Source organism: Saccoglossus kowalevskii, chromosome 17 (genome assembly GCF_978046115.1).
Source record: "Saccoglossus kowalevskii chromosome 17, keSacKowa6.1, whole genome shotgun sequence".
Taxonomy (NCBI): Eukaryota; Metazoa; Hemichordata; class Enteropneusta; family Harrimaniidae; genus Saccoglossus; species Saccoglossus kowalevskii.
The window spans coordinates 29,412,573-29,431,996 of record NC_140657.1 but is presented as its reverse complement, the minus strand read 5'-3'; the positions used below and the strand labels follow the sequence as shown (position 1 = coordinate 29,431,996).

Below are 19,424 nucleotides of genomic sequence, written 5' to 3'. Positions count from 1 at the left end.
ACATGGTTGAGTATTTTTTTAACGTCACAAAAAAAACATACGATGTGAGTAAGGAAAATAGTTGCGTAGTGTATAAATGTTTAGCGTGATTAAATATTTCTTTGTTAACACCTCGAAAAATACGTAGATACATGTAAATGTGCGGCGTGGTTAAATTTATTTTTAATGCCACAAAAAATACGAGTACATAAACGATTCGATTAAAACACAGAAACGAGAAAAGCCAATAATGGTAAACATTGATCAATAAAAAATAATTCATTCTATATATACATATGTTGTTTATTTTTACATTTCTTACTTCCTTTCAATGAGTCAAGCAGTCTGTACACTTTTTTTTTATTCCATCACTATAATCAGAATCGCTCATCTGTCGTACAAGAAAGAGAGAGAAAGAGAGGATAATATTAAAAACCGATAGTTATATAAAGAAAGTATAAGTTATGTGTTGAAAATTTAATAGTATGAATTATCCCGTAAAACTGCGGTCATCAATCCGCTAAAATGCAAAGTATGCAAAATCGGTTGATCGACGTACAGTTTGTTTTTCAAAAAATGGCGGACTACGCTACTATGAGTTAAAATGTATAATTACCTGATCGTTTCACAGAATAACTTTTGACATACATAATCATCACACGGAATGAGTTTACGGTGTAACGTAGCGATTTTCGTTTTTCCCCCCGACGAAGAAAATATGTCCTCGCTTCTTGCCAAAAATTCAAAGGCGGTAGACCAAGTTTGACCTTCCGTGAAAAGTTCATCTCATGGACACTACGAGTCATACAGGACGTATTGGCAACACATGGCTTGAAAGTATTTGATGATTGTAGATCCACGTACGAGAAATCTTATAAATTCCATGACATGACTACCGTACGAGTCATAATAGTCTTCGTGGTAAGGGTATTTCAGACAGAAAGTGGCCCAACGCGTTCCACTCGCGAATATCAACGGTGTTTGATATAAGCGATGTGTATCATTCCGAAGCACACTTGTGAATGCCAGTCTGAACTCAATCACAAGATTAAATGTAAGGCGTGTCTAGTCCTAAGTGTTCCCAACGTGAAATAGACCTCCCACGTAGATGATAAACAACAGATGTTGGTATATTTATGTTATCTAAAACATGAACACTCACAAACAGCCTGAGGGATATCGAGTTTCAAGTTGAAAGCGTGAATTTCGACCTGCGTGTATGGGATACTGATAACATGACTCGACATTCTGTTGACCCCGGCACTATCAGTCAATTCACTGACTTAAACCACAGTCACTCTACTAGGACGGTTAGGAAGCGCCGCGTCATTCTATTGTACCCACCCTTGTCTCCATAAACATTGAAACAAGAGAGGTGTTAACGAGTTAAGAAGTCATTAGCATTAAACAGGCGACGGAAAACACGCGATAAATCATGAGACAGTGCGAGAGTTGCGTCATTTTCCCCCACAAAGCATTGCAATACATGGCACTTTGACCTTTCAACGAAGAGCAGTCTCAAATGCGGAAATGAACATGGTTTGTATATACACGTTTTTCGCGAGAAAATCTTGCTGTCTTGTATGGCATTCTGAAATTATAAATAGTTAATAGAATACTATATTAGTGAATTTCCCCCCCAAAGTCGCCCCTGTCTCGACTGAATCAAAACATGTTGAACGGGATTTGTATCAGTCGTCAAATAAAGCGAATGGAGGGATATGAAAGCACGACAATCAAAAATCTCTTTTGTCCAATTACCTCCTATGAAAACTATGCAATAAAGCAACACGGCGACCACCTCCATAGACGAAAACATGCAAAACTTCGCCATAAAGTGACTCTAAAAACACACAAAAAATACGAGAATGGACAAAGGAATATTGTAAAGGTTTGCAGACATCAATGTTTTTAGCGATAAAATTGTTTCTAAACTGAGTGAGGGGTTTATTTTACGGACCGAAAGACTGTTAGAGATCAAGACAAAGAGACTGTCAACAAAACACCGTTTTTCTCGAGTAAAGCATCTTCAAGATTGCAAAAGAATGCTCATCTGAAAAATACAATATCACTCCTAGTCACAGTTCAGTTGAGATTGTAGTTTGATGTAAAAATAAAGCACAATTTAAAAAAGTTCACGGTCTTCTCGAGGGTCTTCTCAAGCAACATCGAACGCAATAAATAATGGTGACAAATAGTGCATTCCAATGACAAATACGTCATAGTTTTGAGACCAGCATAGGTTCTCAGAAGCTGCTCGTTCACACCTTTAACCAATAGAGCTTCCTAACCGTCCTAGTAGAGTGACTCCTAGTAGAGTGACTGTGCTTAAATTATTTTTATCAATTAGCCTTTGCTAAAATACTACCGTCATTTTCCACGTCATTAAAAAAAACATGGCCCGCAGCGGAGGGATTTGAAATAAAACACGTTCAATCTCGTAATGACGCGTTCTCCGTGTCAATGTTACGATTATACTCGAAATTGACTATTTGGGGGATAAAAACTGGGTCAACTTGATTCAGTCAACATGAATCTGACCCAGGCAGTATGATGATTCCAGTCCGTCACCAATTCACTTGTCTGAAAAGGCACACCCCAAGGGTGTATGACGCCTTGTCTCAATTCAGGCCGAATCAAAGACTGTGCACGCCGTCGATCTATATCTGTGATCGATGTAGACGAGAAACATTCCACCACTCTGATCGTTTTTATATCATCGGTAATTCAGTGTACCGCTCGAATGTAATGCATCAATCAATAGTTTAGTTTTGAAGGTTTATTTTACAATAACTGGAAAACCGACCGAAATCGCGAAATTTTAGGATTCAATCTTTACTCAGTCAAACATCAAAACTAAGTATTCAGTTCATTCTCTCTTCACTAATAAAATGGCAGTACTCAGCAAACTATCATTCATCGTTTTTTTTAAACATCATTTCGAGTATCCACGATTTCGAAATACTAGAAGAGGCAAGAACGAACGTTACATTTGAATGGTCAAATGACAAGGGGCTGACCCCGCTCGAACGTGCAACAGAATGTATTAAATACATTGACCCATTTGAAAAACAGAGTCAACCTCAAAACATTGAGAGCCATAGCCGATGCTTCAAACAACGAGTTTCTCTTCAAATGATTCAAAACCAAATTAAATGAAGCACTATGATTCGTCACAAATTACGCTGACATCCTTAGCAGCCTGGCAAAAGAAATCACTCAACTAACCACACCACCAGATTCAAATTTCCACGATCAACGACAAAAAAGAAACATTATAGGCGATCTCCTGTTCGAGGTAACGGCCTTGGCTTGGCTACAAAGAGACAATTGTAGTTACTAGCTCGAGAAATTGACCCATATTTCTAAGACAAAATTAACCAAATTTTGAAATTATACATATTTTAATACCAAACTTGTTATTTTTACCAACAAACTACTGAATCACAGTACGTATAATAACGTATACCATTGACAAATTCAGACTCCGCTTATAAATTATACTCGATTATGTCTTTACCACTAATTTAAAATAAACAGTTATATTGGAAAGAATGAGATGAAATTTTATTATTATCATTGTAGATTCAATAAGCAAACTGGAAGCGGGTCAAGAAATCGTAAATGTTTCATATTATAGAGATGGTGCGTAGTTTGTTCTTTGACGGTAAACACGTACGCATTTTCAATGGCGAACATCGACCAGTAATAATGGCATACACTTTGTATGCTAATTCATGTTTAATAAAATGCGCTAAGTTTTGATTATTCCCAAAATGTACAGAGAGCACTCGCTTATCCATTAGACAGATTCCACTATACAATTATAATATCCTGACCGCATTGTTTAAACTCTCGTAAATCGACTGTTTGACGTGACTGGGGCACCGGTGGACGAGAAATGCGTGCGTGCACATTACATTTCGTTAACACTTTCATTCATAATAGTATCACTTGCAATATGGCGTAATATCAATCGACGATCCTCAAAATACTGTATGTATGTATGCACGTTGTAGTTCGAATGATTAGATATTTCTTTTATTTTGCCATTTTTGTCGATTCTTTCATTATGAACAGTGTTGACTTGCTCTCGAAATAAATACTTTACACCGATGTTACCGTTTGTAATGTTTATAGTGTATACGTGAAAGATATTCGCCTATGAAATAATAATTGAAGACACAACTATATAGTCTTCAAATCAGCTGGGTGTTATTATTGAAGTAACGCACGACGCGTGATATTGTTTTAATGGGGTCTGATCGCGTTTCATAACTCCTGTATTGAATAATGCCATGAATCAAATTGTCCTAACAACATGGTAAACACGGGTCAGCAATAAGTAGCTATTTTATCGGTGAGGAAAGATCTGCTTCTTGATTGCGATTATGATTATGTCTAATATAATTTATAATAATCTATTACTCTACGTACACAACTTGAAGCGGGCTTTTCAATTCAACTCACTGCGGCCGTACACAACATGGCTAGTTCCCCCTTCGAAAGAGTGCGTGCGTGTGCTGCGTTAGCAACACTATCTGTGACCACTGAGCTTTTCAAATATTTACAAAGCACGATGTGATAACTGAGGTGGTAAACTGACCATGATGTCAATATCCAACCATCTAATTTGCACAATAATAATTAAAATTGAAACCGTATTCATGCGTGGGATCTTGGTTGGAAATACAACGAAGTAACAAAAAACCAGCAAAGTGTAACAATAATAAAATCACAAACATGTGAATGTAAAGCAAAAAAAAAAATATTTGGTGGTTGGTTTAGGCATTTGGCATTTTAGGATTTTTTTTTTCTTATCGTGCCCTGAATCAGATGTGGACGAATGTTCCTAGCTCAATGATTGTTTTGTCATTTTAACTTTTTAGTATACCTGTTAGGTGTTCATCATCTGTCCTAAAGTTGATTTTATTGTATTTAATATTTTAATCATGATTTTTTTTGTTTCTTATTGTATAGATTACAAATGAGAAGATATTGTTTTTCGTTCACTGTTTTGTCATTTTAACTTTTTTAGTATACCTGTTAGGTGTTCATCATCTGTCCTAAAGTTGATTTTATTGTATTTAATATTTTAATCATGATTTTTTTTTTGTTTCTTATTGTATAGATTACAAATGAGAAGATATTGTTTTTCGTTCACAATTTTCTAGTTGTCACAAACTGAGCAAATTCAGTCTTCAGCTATAAGATTATATACAATAAAGTAACAAAAATAAGCAATGTGTAACAATAATAAAATCACAAACATTTGAATGTAAAGAAAAACAAATTATTTTGTGATTGGTTTAGACATCTGGTATTTTAGTTTTTTTTCTTGTCGTAACCTGAAACAGATGTGGACGAATTTTCCTAGCTCAATGATTATTTTGTCATTTTAACTTCTTAGTATATCTGTTAGGTGTTCATCGTCCGTCCTAAAGTTGATTTTATTGTATTTAATATTTTAATCATGATTATTTCTTTCCTCCATGTATAAATTACAATTGAGAAGTTGTTTTTCGTTCTCAATTTTCTAGTTGTCACAAACTGGGCAAATTTAGTCTTCAGCTATAATGTTATTATATCTATCCCTTTCCATTTGAAGGGTATGAGCCCTTATTCCGAGTTTCGCCTTAGCGCAGCACTATGTTTTAGATTTTTGATTGTGGTGAGATATTTTTTATATGCAAATTCTGTTTTAATTTTCTGTAGGTTCGTAACTTGTTTTTATGATGTGTACTTTTATTTGCATCGTGTAATGTTTCTGTGCTATGAATTTCTAAAGGATTGTTCGAATTACCTGTCAATATTTCAATGATTTTCTTTTTTGTCATCCTGAGATTTATGTGTATTCCAAATATTATTTTTTCCATAGTCAAATTGTTTAAAATCTGATTCATGTCTTTTACAAGGATATTTTCTCAACTCTAGCAGGCTTGCCAAATTTCTTGGTTTGCTATTTACTTTGATCCATGCCTTTTACCCAGTTGTCTTTTCCCTTTTCGTCAATATGTATTCCATTCTTGTTTTACGATGAATATTCCTGATTTGTGTGTTTTTAGTATGCAGGTATATGTAGATTTTTGTATATTCAAGTTCTCCCCCATCAGCATAAAATTTTGCTTCATAAAAATGAAATTTGTACGAGGGAGAACATCCACACACAAAATCCCGTCTTATGGCAAATCTGTCTAGACCAATGGAAAAAAAATGAAAATATATTACTGCAAATACCTTCTAAAATTAAATAGCAAAGCAAGAAATTTCGCTAGCCTGCTAGAGTTGGGAAAATATCCTTCCCCATAGCAACTAGATTGAAATATTGGATCAAAATAAATAATTCTAACCCAAACTCGCTAGTTCACGAAGCTCACAAACTTGGAATACATATTGACGAAAAGGGAAAAGACAACTGGGTAAAAGGCATGGATCAAAGTAAATAGCAAACCAAGAAATTTGGCAAGCCTGCTAGAGTTGAGAAAATATCCTTGTAAAAGACATGAATCAGATTTTAAACAATTTGACTATGGAAAAAATAATATTTGGAATACACATAAATCTCAGGATGACAAAAAAGAAAATCATTGAAATATTGACAGGTAATTCGAACAATCCTTTAGAAATTCATAGCACAGAAACATTACACGATGCAAATAAAAGTACACATCATAAAAACAAGTTACGAACCTACAGAAAATTAAAACAGAATTTGCATATAAAAAATATCTCACCACAATCAAAAATCTAAAACATAGTGCTGCGCTAAGGCGAAACTCGGAATAAGGGCTCATACCCTTCAAATGGAAAGGGGTAGATATAATAACATTATAGCTGAAGACTAAATTTGCCCAGTTTGTGACAACTAGAAAATTGAGAACGAAAAACAACTTCTCAATTGTAATTTATACATGGAGGAAAGAAATAATCATGATTAAAATATTAAATACAATAAAATCAACTTTAGGACGGACGATGAACACCTAACAGATATACTAAGAAGTTAAAATGACAAAATAATCATTGAGCTAGGAAAATTCGTCCACATTTGTTTCAGGTTACGACAAGAAAAAAAAACTAAAATACCAGATGTCTAAACCAATCGCAAAATAATTTGTTTTTCTTTACATTCAAATGTTTGTGATTTTATTATTGTTACACATTGCTTATTTTTGTTACTTTATTGTATATAATCTTATAGCTGAAGACTGAATTTGCTCAGTTTGTGACAACTAGAAAATTGTGAACGAAAAACAATATCTTCTCATTTGTAATCTATACAATAAGAAACAAAAAAAAATCATGATTAAAATATTAAATACAATAAAATCAACTTTAGGACAGATGATGAACACCTAACAGGTATACTAAAAAAGTTAAAATGACAAAACAGTGAACGAAAAACAATATCTTCTCATTTGTAATCTATACAATAAGAAACAAAAAAAATCATGATTAAAATATTAAATACAATAAAATCAACTTTAGGACAGATGATGAACACCTAACAGGTATACTAAAAAAGTTAAAATGACAAAACAATCATTGAGCTAGGAACATTCGTCCACATCTGATTCAGGGCACGATAAGAAAAAAAAATCCTAAAATGCCAAATGCCTAAACCAACCACCAAATATTTTTTTTTTTTGCTTTACATTCACATGTTTGTGATTTTATTATTGTTACACTTTGCTGGTTTTTTGTTACTTCGTTGTATTTCCAACCAAGATCCCACGCATGAATACGGTTTCAATTTTAATTATTATTGTGCAAATTAGATGGTTGGATATTGACATCATGGTCAGTTTACCACCTCAGTTATCACATCGTGCTTTGTAAATATTTGAAAAGCTCAGTGGTCACAGATAGTGTTGCTAACGCAGCACACGCACGCACTCTTTCGAAGGGGAAACTAGCCATGTTGTGTACGGCCGCAGTGAGTTGAATTGAAAAGCCCGCTTCAAGTTGTGTACGTAGAGTAATAGATTATTATAAATTATATTAGACATAATCATAATCGCAATCAAGAAGCAGATCTTTCCTCACCGATAAAATAGCTACTTATTGCTGACCCGTGTTTACCATGTTGTTAGGACAATTTGATTCATGGCATTATTCAATACAGGAGTTATGAAACGCGATCAGACCCCATTAAAACAATATCACGCGTCGTGCGTTACTTCAATAATAACACCCAGCTGATTTGAAGACTATATAGTTGTGTCTTCAATTATTATTTCAAAGGCGAATATCTTTCACGTATACACTATAAACATTACAAACGGTAACATCGGTGTAAAGTATTTATTTCGAGAGCAAGTCAACACTGTTCATAATGAAAGAATCGACAAAAATGGCAAAATAAAAGAAATATCTAATCATTCGAACTACAACGTGCATACATACATACAGTATTTTGAGGATCGTCGATTGATATTACGCCATATTGCAAGTGATACTATTATGAATGAAAGTGTTAACGAAATGTAATGTGCACGCACGCATTTCTCGTCCACCGGTGCCCCAGTCACGTCAAACAGTCGATTTACGAGAGTTTAAACAATGCGGTCAGGATATTATAATTGTATAGTGGAATCTGTCTAATGGATAAGCGAGTGCTCTCTGTACATCTTGGGAATAATCAAAACTTAGCGCATTTTATTAAACATGAATTAGCATACAAAGTGTATGCCATTATTACTGGTCGATGTTCGCCATTGAAAATGCGTACGTGTTTACCGTCAAAGAACAAACTACGCACCATCTCTATAATATGAAACATTTACGATTTCTTGACCCGCTTCCAGTTTGCTTATTGAATCTACAATGATAATAATAAAATTTCATCTCATTCTTTCCAATATAACTGTTTATTTTAAATTAGTGGTAAAGACATAATCGAGTATAATTTATAAGCGGAGTCTGAACTTGTCAATGGTATACGTTATTATACGTACTGTGATTCAGTAGTTTGTTGGTAAAAATAACAAGTTTGGTATTAAAATATGTATAATTTCAAAATTTGGTTAATTTTGTCTTAGAAATATGGGTCAATTTCTCGAGCTAGTAACTACAATTGTCTCTTTGTAGCCAAGCCAAGGCCGTTACCTCGAACAGGAGATCGCCTATAATGTTTCTTTTTTGTCGTTGATCGTGGAAATTTGAATCTGGTGGTGTGGTTAGTTGAGTGATTTCTTTTGCCAGGCTGCTAAGGATGTCAGCGTAATTTGTGACGAATCATAGTGCTTCATTTAATTTGGTTTTGAATCATTTGAAGAGAAACTCGTTGTTTGAAGCATCGGCTATGGCTCTCAATGTTTTGAGGTTGACTCTGTTTTTCAAATGGGTCAATGTATTTAATACATTCTGTTGCACGTTCGAGCGGGGTCAGCCCCTTGTCATTTGACCATTCAAATGTAACGTTCGTTCTTGCCTCTTCTAGTATTTCGAAATCGTGGATACTCGAAATGATGTTTAAAAAAAACGATGAATGATAGTTTGCTGAGTACTGCCATTTTATTAGTGAAGAGAGAATGAACTGAATACTTAGTTTTGATGTTTGACTGAGTAAAGATTGAATCCTAAAATTTCGCGATTTCGGTCGGTTTTCCAGTTATTGTAAAATAAACCTTCAAAACTAAACTATTGATTGATGCATTACATTCGAGCGGTACACTGAATTACCGATGATATAAAAACGATCAGAGTGGTGGAATGTTTCTCGTCTACATCGATCACAGATATAGATCGACGGCGTGCACAGTCTTTGATTCGGCCTGAATTGAGACAAGGCGTCATACACCCTTGGGGTGTGCCTTTTCAGACAAGTGAATTGGTGACGGACTGGAATCATCATACTGCCTGGGTCAGATTCATGTTGACTGAATCAAGTTGACCCAGTTTTTATCCCCCAAATAGTCAATTTCGAGTATAATCGTAACATTGACACGGAGAACGCGTCATTACGAGATTGAACGTGTTTTATTTCAAATCCCTCCGCTGCGGGCCATGTTTTTTTTAATGACGTGGAAAATGACGGTAGTATTTTAGCAAAGGCTAATTGATAAAAATAATTTAAGCACAGTCACTCTACTAGGAGTCACTCTACTAGGACGGTTAGGAAGCTCTATTGGTTAAAGGTGTGAACGAGCAGCTTCTGAGAACCTATGCTGGTCTCAAAACTATGACGTATTTGTCATTGGAATGCACTATTTTTCACCATTATTTATTGCGTTCGATGTTGCTTGAGAAGACCCTCGAGAAGACCGTGAACTTTTTTAAATTGTGCTTTATTTTTACATCAAACTACAATCTCAACTGAACTGTGACTAGGAGTAATATTGTATTTTTCAGATGAGCATTCTTTTGCAATCTTGAAGATGCTTTACTCGAGAAAAACGGTGTTTTGTTGACAGTCTCTTTGTCTTGATCTCTAACAGTCTTTCGGTCCGTAAAATAAACCCCTCACTCAGTTTAGAAACAATTTTATCGCTAAAAACATTGATGTCTGCAAACCTTTACAATATTCCTTTGTCCATTCTCGTATTTTTTGTGTGTTTTTAGAGTCACTTTATGGCGAAGTTTTGCATGTTTTCGTCTATGGAGGTGGTCGCCGTGTTGCTTTATTGCATAGTTTTCATAGGAGGTAATTGGACAAAAGAGATTTTTGATTGTCGTGCTTTCATATCCCTCCATTCGCTTTATTTGACGACTGATACAAATCCCGTTCAACATGTTTTGATTCAGTCGAGACAGGGGCGACTTTTGGGGGAAATTCACTAATATAGTATTCTATTAACTATTTATAATTTCAGAATGCCATACAAGACAGCAAGATTTTCTCGCGAAAAACGTGTATATACAAACCATGTTCATTTCCGCATTTGAGACTGCTCTTCGTTGAAAGGTCAAAGTGCCATGTATTGCAATGCTTTGTGGGGGAAAATGACGCAACTCTCGCACTGTCTCATGATTTATCGCGTGTTTTCCGTCGCCTGTTTAATGCTAATGACTTCTTAACTCGTTAACACCTCTCTTGTTTCAATGTTTATGGAGACAAGGGTGGGTACAATAGAATGACGCGGCGCTTCCTAACCGTCCTAGTAGAGTGACTGTGGTTTAAGTCAGTGAATTGACTGATAGTGCCGGGGTCAACAGAATGTCGAGTCATGTTATCAGTATCCCATACACGCAGGTCGAAATTCACGCTTTCAACTTGAAACTCGATATCCCTCAGGCTGTTTGTGAGTGTTCATGTTTTAGATAACATAAATATACCAACATCTGTTGTTTATCATCTACGTGGGAGGTCTATTTCACGTTGGGAACACTTAGGACTAGACACGCCTTACATTTAATCTTGTGATTGAGTTCAGACTGGCATTCACAAGTGTGCTTCGGAATGATACACATCGCTTATATCAAACACCGTTGATATTCGCGAGTGGAACGCGTTGGGCCACTTTCTGTCTGAAATACCCTTACCACGAAGACTATTATGACTCGTACGGTAGTCATGTCATGGAATTTATAAGATTTCTCGTACGTGGATCTACAATCATCAAATACTTTCAAGCCATGTGTTGCCAATACGTCCTGTATGACTCGTAGTGTCCATGAGATGAACTTTTCACGGAAGGTCAAACTTGGTCTACCGCCTTTGAATTTTTGGCAAGAAGCGAGGACATATTTTCTTCGTCGGGGGGAAAAACGAAAATCGCTACGTTACACCGTAAACTCATTCCGTGTGATGATTATGTATGTCAAAAGTTATTCTGTGAAACGATCAGGTAATTATACATTTTAACTCATAGTAGCGTAGTCCGCCATTTTTTGAAAAACAAACTGTACGTCGATCAACCGATTTTGCATACTTTGCATTTTAGCGGATTGATGACCGCAGTTTTACGGGATAATTCATACTATTAAATTTTCAACACATAACTTATACTTTCTTTATATAACTATCGGTTTTTAATATTATCCTCTCTTTCTCTCTCTTTCTTGTACGACAGATGAGCGATTCTGATTATAGTGATGGAATAAAAAAAAAGTGTACAGACTGCTTGACTCATTGAAAGGAAGTAAGAAATGTAAAAATAAACAACATATGTATATATAGAATGAATTATTTTTTATTGATCAATGTTTACTATTATTGGCTTTTCTCGTTTCTGTGTTTTAATCGAATCGTTTATGTACTCGTATTTTTTGTGGCATTAAAAATAAATTTAACCACGCCGCACATTTACATGTATCTACGTATTTTTCGAGGTGTTAACAAAGAAATATTTAATCACGCTAAACATTTATACACTACGCAACTATTTTCCTTACTCACATCGTATGTTTTTTTTGTGACGTTAAAAAAATACTCAACCATGTCATAAATATATACTCCATGTCAATATTTCATTCTTGTTTACTTCTTTTGTGCAATAAACTCCATTAGTTTTCAAAATGACGTGTATTTATTAACGTGTGTGTGTGTGTGTGTGTGTGAGCGCCCTCTACGAAACATTCTGAAAAATCTTTCGTCCACGCCTGTCCAATTAAAAAATAATTAAAAATAATTAAAAATAATTAAAAAATAATTAAAAAAAAATGATGGTAATTTATGCAAATGTATTCACGATGACCTCGACACGACCTCGTATTCACATCTATTTTATGTATGCAAATGTATTCACAATATCCCATTGTGACGTCATCCTCATGAAAAATCTTTCGTCCACGCCTGTCCAATTAAAAAAACAATTAAAAATAATTAAAAATAATTAAAAATAATTAAACAAAATAATTACAAAAAATTGATCGTAATTTATGCAAATGTATTAAAATACCCCATTGTGACGTCATCCTCATTCAAATTATCCCCTTTATGGCCATGGACGCTCATTTATGCTAATTTATGCACGAATTCCCATTGTGACGTCATTATTTATGCTAAAGCTGGACTATAGGGACGACCATGAGGGCGCTGTTCGTATGACGTCATCGCATCCGATTATGAACAGCGCCCTCATGGTCGTCCCTATAGTCCATCTTAAACTACTATTATCTAAAATAAAATTTGTTCGCCTTGTTTGTTAGCGTGACTCTAAATGTTAGATTCAGTAGTCAAGTTAAAAAAATAATTTTCAACAAAAATTGTCACCATTTAGTTATGGACCGTGTACATATACATATACTTCCAGTCTAAGGAATCCAGTACGAGGCAGCTTAAACTATGGTTTATTTTCGCAATAAATAAAACGTATCTCGTCTTCACATTCAATGGTTAGTTTGCTACAAACAGGAGTTTCAGTATATCACGAAAATGTTTAATTGCAAGACAACAGCAAAGAAATCGCGAGTTCTGGATACTGCCATTTATATGAAATTAGGCCAAGATGTGGGTTTTTTGACTACCCATTGAAAAAACCTGTAGGTTTCAATAGACTGATGTGTAGAACCAGACATCAACTGAATGTGCTCCCGTGTGTTAAATATTTGCTAACTAAACAAATTAATTGAGTAGATTATTACAAAACTAAGCAATGAAATTTATCATTTATCGATTTTTCTACACAAATCTGCATGTAAACGATTAATGCAAATTAGCTAAATAATGTTCACAGCATGATACGAATGGTCATTGAATATTTGTACCCAAATAGAAAGTATGTAGAAAGTTTCAATCCATTTGAGTAAACTGTTTACTAATTAATTATGCACATTTAGCACTGATTAAGCAGAAGCTGTTACATAATGTTCTACATAAACAACCATATACAATATTTTAATTCATTTAAATAAACTGTTATAATTATATACAAAGAGCATGATAAAGTCAAATAAAAATAAAAACAGATCACAGTTCGATTCAGTCATGACATTACATACATGTGTACCAAGTTTCAATTCATACGAGTAAACTGTTATAATATAAACGAAGCATACTTCAATTAGTTATTTGATAAGCAAATTATGTAATTAATATGTAAACATTAATTAAAAACTAGGATTAAACATTCAACTATACATGTATATTCGAGTACTAAGTATAATACACAATGAAAAAGGTAATTAGTACGCAGATTTGAAATAATTTTAGATATTAAAAAAAATATATAGATACCTACTAAGTTTATATTAGCACTTGTATTTAAATAGTTTGTTTCTATACACTTAATATTTCACAGAAAAGTGATATTCATTAAGTATTTTTGTTTATTATAATTGTGAGCCTGAAAAATGGACTAGATAAGTTGTTTGACATCTATTTTTCAGTCTTTTCATATTTATTCTTAATTTTGTTTTGTCATGTATCATATATATGAATTACTATTATCATTACTAAACTAATAAGAGACACTAACTATGCAAAGGTTATGCATGTACCAATAGTTATTGAACCAGAAGTAGAATTTTGTGGGAAAAGTCCACTGAAGTGGACATGGGTTGTTTAATATTACCTGATGAAAACTGCATTAAGGGTGTTGAGGGAGGAGATTTACGCGGTAGTAGTCATTAAAAATACGTAAATGTATATGTTTAATATGTAAATCTGTCAGTGGAATAAAGCGACAGATATAAAATCCTTGAAAGTGAAAAGTATACATTATATTTCTGACAGTAGGAACTACAGCGCCTTAGCTAATACTTGAATACTATTACAGTTGTTGCCACACATTAGTACTGAGAGCATTCATTGAACAGAGCCTTTTAACTATAAAATGATAGTCTATGTTTATTTACATTTCTGTGAATGTTTTCAAGGTCGGTTTGGAACAGACTGCGGAATGTTTGGAAGTCCAAGGATCTCCAGACCGGGACCAAGTCCAACGTCCGATCCATCCTTCGCTATGCTCCAGAGACATGGAGAACCAACAAGAAGATTGAAAGCAAGCTGAGGGGGTTTGAAGGACGCTGCCTCCGCCGCATTCTCAAGATCCGCTTGGAACAGCATGTCAACAACTCTACAGGCGCACCAGCATCACAGCTGAGGTGAAGCAGAGACGCTGGAGATGGCTGGGGCATGTGCTAAGAATGGACAGAACCAGACATCCTCACACTGCATTGAGATGGGCACCACCTGGGAAAAGAAAGAGAGGCAGGCCTCTGGGCATCTGGGGAAGGACTGTGGAAGAGGAGTTGAAGGCAGCAGGGACCTAGAATGAAATAGGATGGCTTGCGCAGGTCTGTGACGCCTGGGGGAGATTTGTCGGCGCCTTAAGCTTAGGAGTAACTAACTTTGAACATCCTATTTTTTTTAAAGAAATAGAAACCATAAGAAGTTGTTTCTGCTTACAGCAGGTGATCATTTGTCACGGCATTCGTGGTTTATGCGTCCTCATGAAGCTCAGAAAATAACTTTTTTCTTCTGAACGAAGTAGCTAGGTGAACAATAAGGATTTTTTAAGCATGATGTTCACTTTAACATACATAAACGCAACCGAAGATTGAGCTTTGAAATATTAAGACGCCAATATACTTCACCACGGCTTAGTTAAGAAGTTTCCGCCTCGAGAATATGTATGCCACTGACTTACGTCTAACGGTCACGCATGCGCTTACAAAATATGCTAATGAAGATCTGGCGTTCCCAAACTAGCTAAAAAAAATATGTACATAATTAGACGCTTTTATTCTACACAAACAGCAACTACGTACCAAGATACACAGTAAGCATCCTAAAACTGATAATTTTGTTAACAAAAATTTCATTTCAATACAAACAGAGGTTCTTGAAATATCAGTGGAATACAATTTGACACAGATACGTATATGGTCGGACATACGAAAGGAAAGGCAAATAGAAGGAAAAACAGACATTTGAAAGACTGGACGTGTAAAACTGGTGCTCCAGCATTTTCTGAACATCATGCTACGTGGTAGCCATCCACTGTTAACTCCGTGATATCTAGCAATGTTTTTACTGCAGGACATTTTCTCTCTTTATTTAGTTGTACATTGGCCTGCAGTGATTAGTTTTATTTTAACGCTGCGTGAGAGGTTAGGCCATTTTGGCCGCCCTCGTGTAAATGTCATCGAGTCAGTACATGAAGCATATGGAACTAGATCTGTGTTAGCCTGTATTATTAATTAATGATGTTTGGCAAGTAAATCTAGTCTCCACTGAATATGTTGAATTTTCTTTTTGGAGTATAAAGTACACGGTGTCAGTTGTATTTTCCTGTCAGTATCCTTTTTCAATGTCCCGGCTTATATTCAGATGACGCTATTAAATGCCGTTTGGAACACTTTGGATGTATTATTAGAACTCAGTGTTACATAAATACTACAGAGAAGCCCCTACTATCGAAAATGATACTCGCTTTGGAAATGATACTCGCTTTGGAAATGATACTCGCTTTGGAAATGATACTCGTTTTGGAAATGATACTCGCTTTGGACCATATAGACGCCTATTACATAACAAGCAGCTTAAAGTATTAACAACTGTCTAAGTGGCAGCCACGTGGTTCAGGACTGTCCTAATTATATGTGCAGAATCTGTCAACTATTAGGTCATACATAGAGAAACTTTCAATTTGCTTTCAGTCGTAGGGAAGGGTTCAAATGTAGGGGAAAAGGAAACATTGCACGACATTGTTCAATTCTCTTGGAGACGACACTAAAAACAATGCAGTCAGGAACAAGCTGAGTCCACTAGGGAGAATAATGGGACGCAAATGGAGGTGAATTTAAAGGGGACGAATGACAATGGCGATAATACATACATGTATTCATACCGTCTCATTTGTGTGCGATTTCTGGCGTCCTATAAGTCTCCGGATATGAAATAATAGTTAGCAGGCTATTGCAAACAAAAATATGGATTGTAATTAACAAAGTTGCCAGTACAAGATCAACATGAGTAGGAATGTTTCGCGATATTTTGCATATTTAGCAGCCTCAGAAAATGTGTTTGTATTTTAACATACAGTGTTGGTACCGAATTACTGGCTATCAAAACTCGAGTCTTGGCAAAGAATGTGAGAGTCCCAAATATAATGTGGGACGAAGCTGTAATTTAACACTCAGCGACGATAAAATCATGAAGATTAAAAAGCTGCACCTACTTATTAAATGTTACGATTTTGGAGCATTTAATGTCTGAAAATTCTTAAGTTGTGAAACTGGTTAAAAAACAATCTATGTTTGCTTTAAAACGGAGAAAAAATATTATCTGAAATAAGACAGTACTTAGGACGCTGAAGTATCATAAAATAAGATACATTGCAAGAATATACTTTCAAGAATGAACTGAAAAAATTTCAATTTCGAAAAAGCGCGGTTCAAACCCTGGTTTTGATAGCGTATGCAACTCTTTCGATCAAAAAACTGAAAACTGTTTTTTAAATTGACTTTTTCTGAGGTTCCTTAAAACGTTTCATTCTGTCGCGTGAGGGCGCTGCAAATACGTCATTCGCTCGCGTACGCGTACAGAATCAATATCAAGCGGCTACATTGATGTATGTGAAATAACTGAATCGCAACGTCATCACTTGAAACTCGTTCATTTGACACGTTTCACACAAAACTGTCTAAAATCAATGTGAATGTCCCAGGACTTAATGTCACTTTGTGTAAAAATTAAAAATAATAAAATGCATGGTGCAAATTCGACATGACTTGTCAAAATGTCCCATAAGTATACAGAGACAGCGTAGTGTTAATTGGCATAAATAATAAAATACGAGAATGACTAATTTTGCCGCTCTTCAATGTTAGGTTTTGCGAGGACAACAAAGTAACCGTGTTTTGATATTCGTGGAAATGTACCAATATGACCTTAAAAAATAATACTTTCTAACTATATATTGTTTTCAAGATACTTACACGGATATTTATTTAAATTAGAAAAAAGAATATATTTATTGTGATATACTTAGTGTGGAATGATACAATTTTTTAAAATATGTTCTCATACATTCTTGTAGACCGGAAGTGTGCTGACCCAACTGCGTGTGCCCATTTACGATGGAAATGAAATAAACTTTCTTCTTTACAAAGATCTCCGAAATCGTCAATTCAACAGAGAAATTAATATGGCGTATTCCAGTTTGGTGGCTGCTACCATATTTGCACATAGCTTCGACACAAACCACCGAATTGATTAAGCGAATCGACACTCACATTTATCGAGAGGAAATGTGCAGCTTATAGGAGGGCGTGGTCAGAATAAAAATAAAAAAAATTCCTGAAGTTGTCACGGTGAAGATACGGTGAACTCGACTTCATGCTCAGGGAAACTCACATTGTGTAACGTGAAATGTTACAGATGAAAGTAATCTTCATATTTAAACATGTTTCAATCAATTTTCACTGATTAACTGAGTGCCCATAGAAAACAATGCCCTATGCAAATCAGCGGGGATAAGGACATTGATTACAAATACAAATACCAAGCGGATGAAATGATATATAAATGTTATACATAATACATTGTGAGAATGAGGTGTCTTTTCCCCGTAGTACGAAATATAATATGAAAATACATGTAATGCGACAGTGATTACTGTCACATTGGTAGGCGGAGGCAATGGGTTAGAGTCCAACGGATATGGAACTGTAGCACGGCAACGCACAACGTTGTTGTCTTATAGATTCAAGTTCACTTAAAGTTCTTTTTTTTGTGCGAGAAATTCACGTGTATTCCAACGCCATTCCGCGTCATGCCGTATGTATTGCTTTCTGGTACAGGTTTTCAGAGAATTTCCCATAATGAGGTATTTTTATCTCATGTTTTTCCTTCGCGGTGCACATCAGGTTAACAAGGTATCATTTCAGTTTCGATCACCCTGTTATAGCTTGCAGTGTAACTTATTTTCCGTGACACTGTGATAAAGCTGTCAAATCTGGCTTATCTGCTGTTATTGAATTATGGCGATATTCATGTCCAAGCATAGAGGAGTCCTTGGGTTACTGGTAGACTCAAAGGTTGTGATTGTTATCGTGGTATTGGTGACATCGCGAGAATTTAATTCTAAAAATATCTCAAAGGCGTAGCATTTTTTTTTATTTATAATACAATAGAGAAAGCGGCTAGACTCGGCGTGCTTAACAATACATGTATTTACTGCGCCGAGACTGGTGAAAACAAAGGTGTGTTTTTTTTTGGCAAAATTCCAAGCGAAACAACAACGCTTTCTGCCTACCCAAAACGTCACATTCCTGCATATGTGTGTGTAGTGGTGCAGACTGTATTGGTACAGACAAGGTATTATAAAGTGGAAGCAAAATCAGTCACCATGTACCAACGTTAGTCGTGAACGCAGCTTACAAAGTTTAATCGCTGGTGGCGCTGTTTGCAAAACCCGATGTCTATTATCATCGGGAATGGCAACCACCTTTGTATAATCATGGAGTTTTTTTTAGCTCCATGGTATAATCTATTACTCCTCCGAGGTGTAACAGGGGATTTTTTCAGCTGTACTCAAAAGGATAAACCTATATTT

At 35.3% G+C, this 19,424-nt stretch overlaps 2 long non-coding RNA genes across 2 annotated transcripts; one reads left to right on the top strand and one right to left on the bottom strand.

The window, feature by feature from the left end:
* Window positions 1-261: 261 nt before the first annotated feature.
* Window positions 262-1,310, bottom strand: LOC146733288 (uncharacterized). The gene is made up of 2 exons (XR_014926782.1): window positions 596-1,310; window positions 262-370 (listed from the first exon to the last, which is right to left on the bottom strand). It is a non-coding gene; the product is annotated as an uncharacterized LOC146733288 (long non-coding RNA).
* Window positions 1,311-11,053: 9,743 nt separating this feature from the next.
* On the top strand, window positions 11,054-12,223 carry LOC146733287 (uncharacterized). The gene is made up of 2 exons (XR_014926781.1): window positions 11,054-11,768; window positions 11,994-12,223. It is a non-coding gene; the product is annotated as an uncharacterized LOC146733287 (long non-coding RNA).
* The last annotated feature ends 7,201 nt before the right edge of the window (window positions 12,224-19,424 follow it).